The 9,185-nt window shown below is 46.3% G+C and overlaps 1 protein-coding gene across 3 annotated transcripts in view; it reads right to left on the bottom strand.

Moving 5' to 3' along the window:
- Positions 1-7,637: 7,637 nt before the first annotated feature.
- FHAD1 (forkhead associated phosphopeptide binding domain 1) overlaps positions 7,638-9,185 on the bottom strand; it is a 159,334-nt gene continuing 157,786 nt past the window's right edge. For all 3 annotated transcript variants that reach the window (XM_081488046.1, XM_081488049.1, XM_081488055.1), the window contains one exon: positions 7,638-7,842. The gene's annotated coding sequence lies outside the window, so the exon portion shown is untranslated. The remainder of the gene's footprint in view (positions 7,843-9,185) is intronic.

Raw genomic sequence — 9,185 nt, 5'->3', positions numbered from 1 at the left:
CTGCAGCCATGAATTAAAAGACACTTGCTCCTTGGAAGAAAAGCTATGACCTAGACAGCATATTAAAAAGCAGAGACATTACTTTGCCAACAAAGGTCCATCCAGTTAAAGCTATGGTTTTTCCAGTAGTCATGTATGGATGTGAGAGTTGGACTATAAAGAAAGCTGAGCACCGAAGAAATGATGCTTTTGAACTGTGGTGTTGGAGAAGACTCTTGAGAGTCCCTTGGACTGCAAGGAGATCCAACCAGTTCATCCTAAAGGAAATCAGTCCTGAATAATCATTGGAAGGACTGATGTTGAAGCTGAAACTCCAATACTTTGGCCACCTGATGCGGAGAACTGACTCATTGGAAAAGACCCTGATGCTAGGAAAGACTGAAGGTGGGAGGAGAAGGTGGAGGAGAAGGGGACAACAGAGGATGAGATGGTTGGAAGGCATCACCTACTCGATGGACATGAGTTTGAGTAAACTCTAGGAGTTGGTGATGGACAGGGAGGGCTGGTGTGCTGCAGTCCATTGGGTCTCAAAGAGTCGGACACGACTGAGTGACTGAACTGAACTGAGAATTAATTTAAAGGACATTTTAAAAAGAATAAAATTGAGAAAAAAACTCTTCAGGCTTCAGAAAATATGAAATTTTCATCAACTTATTTTTGAGAAATGAGTTGGACTGTTTCTGATTCCAATAGAGACATTCAGCTTAAATGATGTGATTTTGTGTTTTTTAAAGGTTGGAATTAAGTTTCTGTTGGTCTTGGACAATTTGGTCCAGCTACTTTTAAGAGCTAAGTTTCTGTATCTTCCATGTGTTTTCTTCAAGGACTCATCAGAGGCAAAATAGTTGGGTTTTGAATGCAAAAGCCTGGGGACGTGGTATAGATCGAAACTTTAAAAATTATGCCTGCAAATGCTTGGGTCTGCAAATTCTGAGCTTTCGTTTTTAGGCAGTTAATTACTTAAAATCTGATAGACCTCAATTTGCCCCAACCTATGATTCATTATGAATGGGTCTGCATGAAATAGGGCTGCCTTTATTATAAAATGTTTTGTTTCTGGGAGCCAACTTTTTAACAGTGAAGGGATTAGGTTAGGATTTGCCTTTGTGAAGAACAATTTACATGTATATGAAAAATCTGGGATTTTGGTTTGGATTATTCACACAGACTCTTAAGTATTAAATGCTCTGGTCAATTGCCCATTTGGCTTGTGTGAACACAACCCTCTGGAGGCTGGGCGGGCTCCGTGATGCACAGTTGGGGGAATTCCTGTTCATTACCTATTGCATCTTGTAAAAGAGGAGCAGAACGCCCAGACCTTGCGGCTCTTATGCTCAGACAGAGCTCAGGAAGTGCTGCCCAATGGGCGAGCCCTTTTAACACCTCTTGGGCTGATTCCGTCACTAGTGTTCAGGGGTTGAGACTCTGGGACTGTGGAGCAGGAGCTCAGGCTGCTCGGTGTCTGTCTCATTTCAGAGGCCTTGTTGTCTGCTCCAAAGCTGGAGATGCATGCTGGATTTTATTTGAACTCTTTCCTTCTGAGGTCATTGGACTTCAGGAAAAGCACTTATTAAGAAACCAGAGAAGTAGTGGGGGGAAGAAAACTCTGGGATAACTGATGGTCCCTGATTGCTAGTGAAACTTCCAGGAGCCACCCAGTTGCCTGTTCATTAGGGAAAAATCACTTCTGAGTGACCCTGAGTGCTGTGCCCCAAGCACAGATTTGGGCAGAAAGAAACTCTGGACTGGCTATGCATGACAACATTTGGTCATGTGGAAAGAATGATCTTCAGGAAAAAATCACACCCTCGGCAAAGGATTTTTACAGAGGCAGGGGTGAAAGAGAGCCGATTCTGACAATATTCCAGCAACGAGGGAGCTAGGCAGACTTAGTCATCGTTGACTTATGTTTTTTAGCTTCCTCCCACATCTACTTGTGTAACTGTCTTTTGGGGAGGGGTAAAGCAATATTAAGAAAAACAACAGCCCTTTGAAAAACAGGAGGGAGACACAGGGAGGAGTTGGGAAGAGCTCTCCGGTGATGGGGGCAGATGGAGAGAATTGTGAGGGGCATTCCAGAGCCGGATGGAACTGGGTGGTCCCTCCAGCCTAAGATGCTTGGAAAACAAGAAGGGATTAGGGAGACCGGCAGCGGAGATAGAGTCAGCTCATAAACTACAGCACTCACTTGGCACTTTATAAACACCGGTTTACACATTCATCATCACAAACCCTCCGTGGTCACCAGCAAACCTGTGATGGATGGAGAAAGGTACACAGAGGTCAAAGTTGACGGACAGCCCAGATACCCATTTGGAGCGATTGGAGGAGTGAGAGCAGAGAATGAGGTCACAGCCTGGTTGGTCTCCGAGGCTCTCTCACCTCCTGCCAAGTCTGGAAGCCATGCAGACCGTGCAGAGGGGGCAGCGGGGGAGCTGTGTCAGGAGGCGCTCACAGGACCGCAGAGCAGGGCAGGTGGGAAAGGGTGTAATGGGGCCAAGGCCTGCAGGTGGTTGCCCGTCATTAGAAGCCAACCGATCTCTCTCACAAGTTCTCTTTTCGTGGTTATCTTGGATGCGTTTAATCTACTTGAAAATCAAGATTGTCTTTCTAATTAGTTGCATATGCCCAAATGGACAGGCTGGGAGAAGAAAGCGGAGCGTGATTTCTGCTTCTGTTAAACCCCAGGCAGTTCAGCTTGAGTCTTAACCCTGTCTTAAATGCTGAGAAAGAGAGAAAAAGAGAGAGAGTGAGTGTGTGTGTGTGTGTATCTTGTGGCTTAAAACCCAGCAATGTGGCATCTGCAGGGCCTTCCTGGACCCGTTCCAAGCATGGCAATAATATGGGCAGCTGATTTCGATTTTTATACTATTCTATGAAAGTAGTGTGCGTCTCCATCCAGGCAATCAAGACCTATTTATTAAGTGTGTTGGGCACCAGGCTCTGGTCCTGGAATTCTCCCGGCCATGTGCAAGAGTGGGAATGGGGGTGGGGAGAGTGGGACTAGCCAGTTTGAAGAGTGAGAACTGTTGGACCCACTCTGGGGGACTGACAAAGGCTATGACTGTTCCAGCTAACAAGCCTCTGGCTGGGACTCAGTACTTATTACCACCCACAATGACGCTGTTAGTAAACTATCTGACACCTCCTACCCCACCCTGCCCCAGCACAGCTTCCTGGGGAAAGGGACCCGTCTGTCTGGTTCAGCTTTGTCTCCTCAGTGCCAGCATGGTGCCTGGCCCAAGGTCAGGTTGGAGAAGTCAAGGTTGACTGAATGCATGATGGTCTGCTCTGCCTGAGGGCTCAGGATGGACGGGGTGTTTTCTCAGTGTCTCCTCCTGAGCATCCGGTGGCTAGTTTTCAGGTCTCAAGGTCACCACTAAGAAAGAGAAAAGTGACACCTCTCTGCACCCACATGACTCAACACAAAGTTAACAGGATCTCTTGGACAACAAACCTCTCAAGTATCTGTCCCCTGCTCCTCTGAGGACAGTGTCAGCAGCACCAGATAGGGATTGTGGCCGGGTGACCTGCTGGTCCTTGGGCATCGATAAGGCCCAGAGGTCATTTAGAGCTCTCCACTCAGCAGACAAGGTGGAAGGAATAAAAGGAGGGTAGGGGTAATAAACAGTGCATGTGGCTGCTGCAGGGGAACATGAGGATTTGGGAAACCGAAAAGCAGGTTGTAAAATTAGCACAAGGCTGAGGCAGGCAAAGTTGGTTGAAAGAGAGAGCATGGTGCCCAGGCCAGGGACACGTGAACTCAGTAGTAACTAAAGAAAGCAGGGGACTCTGAGAAGGGGCTAGTAAGCCAGGATGCTGAGAGGAAGGGGTTTGTCATGAAGTCTTGTTTCCTTCAAGCTTGGTTCAGTGGAAGGCAGTTCTCCTGATTCACCTGCGAAGCTTCCTATTGTTCAGATGCAGGGCTGTGATGGTGAGAGGCAGTGTTGCGTCATGTTTAGGATCTGGATCTGAAAATCCCTTTGGGGTGACCTAGGGCAGCCTGTTTTACCTTTCTAGAGGCCTCAGTTGCATTGTCTATAAATGGCAATGGATCTCTCCTCCTGGAGTACTTGAGAGGATTAAATGAGAAAATTTATGTGAAGTGTTTAGTGAAGTGCATGGTTCATAGTAAAAGCTCCAGATGCTCTCAGTGATGGAGATGTTGATAAACTGGCTTCCTGGTAGTTATGTGGCAGGCAATAGCCATGCAGATATTAACAATCTAGTCTGCGTAAGAGTCTAACATGGGGCTGGCACATCTGGCCCCCTGCCTATCTTTATAAATAAAGTTTTATTGGGACATAGCGATGCTCATTTGTTCAGGCATCATGCTACAATGGCAGAGTTGAGTAGTCATGACAGTGACTCTATGGTTCACAAAGGGAAATGGCCCTTTATAGAAAAAGTTTGCCAACCTGATCTTCACTGACCAGTAGATAACAAGCTGGTTCCTGGACTTCACTGAGGAAAGTGCTTCATTGGAGCAGTTGAGTACGAAGTCTGAGCTCTGTGACTTTTTCCCTTGGGCAAGTAACTTCTTATTGTTTTCACATGTGAAACAGGAGTGCTACACACAGTGAGGACTGAAAGGGATAATGTCTGGGCCGTGCCTAGCACAGGATCTAATGGCTGGCAAGGATGCCATAACAAATTTGCAATTATTAGCTATTAAAATTCAACTGTTGAAAGGGACAAAGAAACTTCCAGAAGAGGGTAACTGCTGTGTGCAGCTCTCTCTAGAGAAGGCCCAGCAGGAATCTCATAGAAAGCCAAAAAAGAGGATGGGAACGTCACAGGTGAGCTCTCCCAGGCAACACACCCACTAAATGAACGATTCCACTCCTCAGGTGAGCAGCGGGTCAGATCGTGAAAAGACAGGTGAGCAGAGGTGTAGGCTACGAGGTCTAGCACAGTGTCATTAGTACCTGGTGTATAGTCAGTTAGTTCAGTCACTCAGTCGTGTCCGACTCTTTGCGACCCCATGGATTGCAGCACGCCAGGCTTCCCTGTCCATCACCAACTCCCGGAGCTTGCTCAAACTCGTGTCCATAGAGTCAGTGATGCCATCCAACCATCTCCTCCTCAGTCATCCCCTTCTTCTCTCCTGCCTTCATTCCTTCCCAGCATCAGGGTCTTTTCCAATGAGTCAGTTCTTTGCATCAGGTGCATAGTAGGTACCCAGCGTTTGTTGCCTGAATGAATGAAGGCTGGTTGCTTAACCATAGAAGTGATTGATCAGAATAGAGTACCTCTGATGATTAGACTATGGTGAGCCAGAAGATAAAATTTCTGCCTCCAATATCTTAGGGTCTTAGGAATGAAAGCTAAAGGCAAAACAAGGAATCTGCTAATGCTTCCCACCACAGGAAGGAGGCATTGTGATGGATTCCTAGGGAACAGATGGACAAAGAAAAATGTTTAAAAACAAAAGCAGGGACATAAGGTCATGAATGGGCCCAAAATAACTCGGTACACTGAGCAGACGGATGCAAGCAGTGCATCTTGATGGAAATGAGGCCAAGCTGATAAGCTGAAATAGTCTACCCTCACCGGGCACCCTAACCTCGGTACAGAAAAGAGGCTTTAGGAACCTCAGTACGGAAAAGAGAAGTGCATCAGCGTGAGCAGGTGTTGGGTTTCCTCTCATCGTCTTCGATGTATTGCTTTCATTCCTAAGACCCTAGAAAATTGGAAACCACTCCACTTACCAGGAACACACTTGGGAATGAAGATCTGGTGGAAGCTGTTTTTTCCCACAGACACTTCATGACTCTGGTTTCCACAACAGCAGGCATGGCTGGCTGTGCCAAGTTGTTGGAGAAGGGCACCTTATCTGCAAAGTCACGAATCCAATTGGGCGGCCATTGGCAAGGGCGGGAGGAAGTTGTTTGGTTCAGCCTCTCAGAGGGATCAGAAGATTGGGAGCTCTGGGAGGAGGGTAAAGCCGCCTGTCCCTTGTTGTGCCTTGGAACAACCCCAGGGGAAAGGTCATTGGTAGCTTCTCAGAGCTACCAGTGGGGGCTGTGTACCAGAGTGTCTTTTAAAAAAAGGCTTCATTGAATTTATTACAATATTGTTTCTGTTTTACATTTTGGTGTTTTGGCTGCAAGGCATGTGGGATCCTAGCTCCCTGAACAAGGATGAACTGGCACCCTCCACATTGGAAGGTGACGACCTAACCACTGGACCGCCAGGGAAGTCCCAAGAGTGTCATAATAAAGGCCATTTTGTTTGCAATAACAGAAACTCAAACCAGCTGAAGCAAAAGAGGACATCTATGGGAAAGAAGAGCCGGTTCCTGAGAGTCCTGACTTTTCTCCTGACCTAAATCTTCTCCTGATGATCCTGACTTCTCAGCTTTGCTCACCCTTTGATTCTCTAACCTACCTTGTTGCCTTTCGATTAGCTCCCTTTCTGTTTAAGTTAGCCACAGGAGGTTTCTGTTGTTTGGAACCAGAGACCCTGGAGTGATACACAGTGTCCTAGTGGAACCCAAGGGCAGGCCCTGGAACTGGCCTTTCCCAGGAAAGAAACCAGGAACCAGAAAGTCATCAGGAATTAGGGTAACTTTCTGTGTCAGTTGGAATGCTTTCAGCTTTTAAATAACAGAAGCCTTGACGTGGGTAGGTGAAAATGTGGAGCCTCTCCCAGATGAACCCTGGCTGTGCAGTTTGTTTTGTCTGATGACATATTGGCAAACACAAGGCAGGTGGAGACTTGAAAAGTGTGCTTTGGGGCTTGGTCTCTCCTGCAGCTCTTGGGAACCTGTGGCTTGATCTGACCTGCTGGGCAATGAGAGATCACATCAGGCAGAGAAAGAAATCCCAGCTGAGGCCTTTCTAGACCAGGGTTTCTCATTCTTGGTACTGTTAACATTTCAGATCAAATAAGTCTTTGTTGTGGGGAGCGGTTCTATGCACTGTGAGAGGCTTAGCAGCATCCCTGGCCTCTACCCCCAGATCAGCGGTCCTCACTTTTTTGGCACCAGGGACCAGTTTCATGAAAGATTCCATGGACTAGGGCAGAGGGATGTTTTCAGGATGATTTCAAGTGTATTATATTTATTGTACACTTTATTTCTATTATTATTACATCTGCCCCACCTCAGATCATCAGGCATTAGATCCCAGAGGTTGAGGAACACTGCCCTAGACGGTTGCACCCCCCATGCCAGTTTAACAACAAAAGTTGTGTCCAGATATTGCCCAATGTTCCCTGAGTGACAAAATTGCCCCTGATTGAGAACCACTGCCCTCACCCAGCTTGCCTGTCAATGACCAGGCATGTACACAAGGCATCCAAAACCATCCAGCTCCAGCCAGGCCAACCCAGACCAGTACATGTGTCCTGCTTGACCCATGAAATCATGAGAAATAGTGTTCACCATTGTAAGTCAGCAAGTTGCTCAGATGGTAAAGAATCTGCCTGCAGTGCAGGAGACCCAGGTTCAATCTCTGGGTCAGGAAGATACCCTGGAGAAGGGAATGGAAATCCATTCTAGTGTTCTTGCCTGGAGAATCCCATGGACAGAGGAGCCTGGTGGGCTACAGTCCATAGGGTCGCAAAGAGTCAGACACGACTAAGAAGTTTTAAGTGGTTTGCTCCACAGCACACACAGGTACACCTGACTACAGTGACTTAAACAGAGGGGGATTTATTTATTTACACAACAGGATGTACAGAGGTAGGCTGTTCAGTACACTGTGGTGTTCAGCACAGTGACGTTACCAGGCTCCCACCTAGGCTTTTCACATCTTTCCATTCTGTTGTCCTTGAGGTGGGCTTTGGCCTCTTGCTTGTTTCCTGGTGATTCCCAGCATGGCTGCTCCAGCTCCAAGTCTGAGCTCCGGGAGAGAAAAAGACAAGACAAAGGGACAAAGGGAAAAATCTCTCTCCTAGCAAAGTCTTGCCTTTAATTCCAGAAGGGAAGCCCTGTCCAGGACCTTCACTTGCATGTCATTGGCCAGAACTGAGGAACATGGCTGGGTCTAGCTGCAAGGGAAGCTGGGAAATGACAGTGCTTAAACTTCAGCTTATACAGTAGAGGGGGGCGATGAATAAGGGACTTGTAGTGTCCACTGCACTGTCTCTCTGGTGGTCTTGGTTTCTTGTCTCCACTTGTTGTTTATCTATCCCGACCGTCTCATTTTAGACTGGATTTGTTTCTCCAAACACAGTGGAAGAAATGGCCACCCCAGCTGGGAACTGCATCAAGACCTCAGGTCCATACCACTAATAACCTGTGTGGTGATCCTGTGCCGTACTTCCAATACCAAGGGCAGAGGTGCTGATTGGCCCAGCTTGGGTTAGAAGTGAAACCTGATTGGTCTGGCTTGGGTAGACTATCTATTGCTCAGCCAACCCGCTGTGGCCAGGAAAGCAGCATTAGCTAGGGCAAACCTGATTGGGGGGGGCAGTGTGCATCCTCAGAGAAAGGGGTACGTGGCTGAGGTGATACCCAAAGAACCATCTAGTTCAAGGAGTGAAGAAAGGAAATCACCATCGTGGGTTGCAAAGTTGATATGATAAAACTAACATGTCCTTTGAGAGACCTAAAATATAGCGGAGTCACAGAGGCATCACATTTGACTTCTGCAAATTCAAATATTCATGTTCAACCAAATTCAGTATCTTTTCCCCCCACACACAATTTGGCTTCCAAACATTAGCCAGCTTCTTAACAGTGATCTTTTCTTGTGCTGGAGACTGCTTTTTGGATTTTGGGGATATGGTGCAGTATAAGTAATATCATATTCCTTATGGAAAACTGGGGTTTTCAAGATTACTATTATTATTTTTTTTTAATAATTTAAAACTCTTTTTAAAAAATTTATTTTTTTTGGCTGCACCACCATGAGGCATGTGGGATCTTAGTTCCCTGATCAGGGATTGAACTTGCACCCCCTGCTTTGAAAGCATGGAGCCTTAACCACTAGATCACCAGGGAATTCCCTTCAAGATTATTTTTAAGATCATGTGTAAGATGTACCTTCTCACTGTGTAAGATGTACCTTTAGTGGAATATTACGCAAATAATTTTTCCTATTTCCTTCTAGTTTTAATCAGTATAAAGAATGCATTTGGTTTTAAAATATAAAAACATTTTTATTGCAGCTTTTTAAAATTAAAAAAAATTACTGATATTCATGACTGCTGCTGTTCCTCCCATTTTTTGGTGGTCT

Source organism: Giraffa tippelskirchi, chromosome 5, assembly GCF_054371585.1.
Source record: "Giraffa tippelskirchi isolate mGirTip1 chromosome 5, T2T-mGirTip1v1.2.pri, whole genome shotgun sequence".
Lineage (NCBI taxonomy): Eukaryota > Metazoa > Chordata > Mammalia > Artiodactyla > Giraffidae > Giraffa > Giraffa tippelskirchi.
This window is presented reverse-complemented; position numbering and strand designations above follow the sequence as displayed.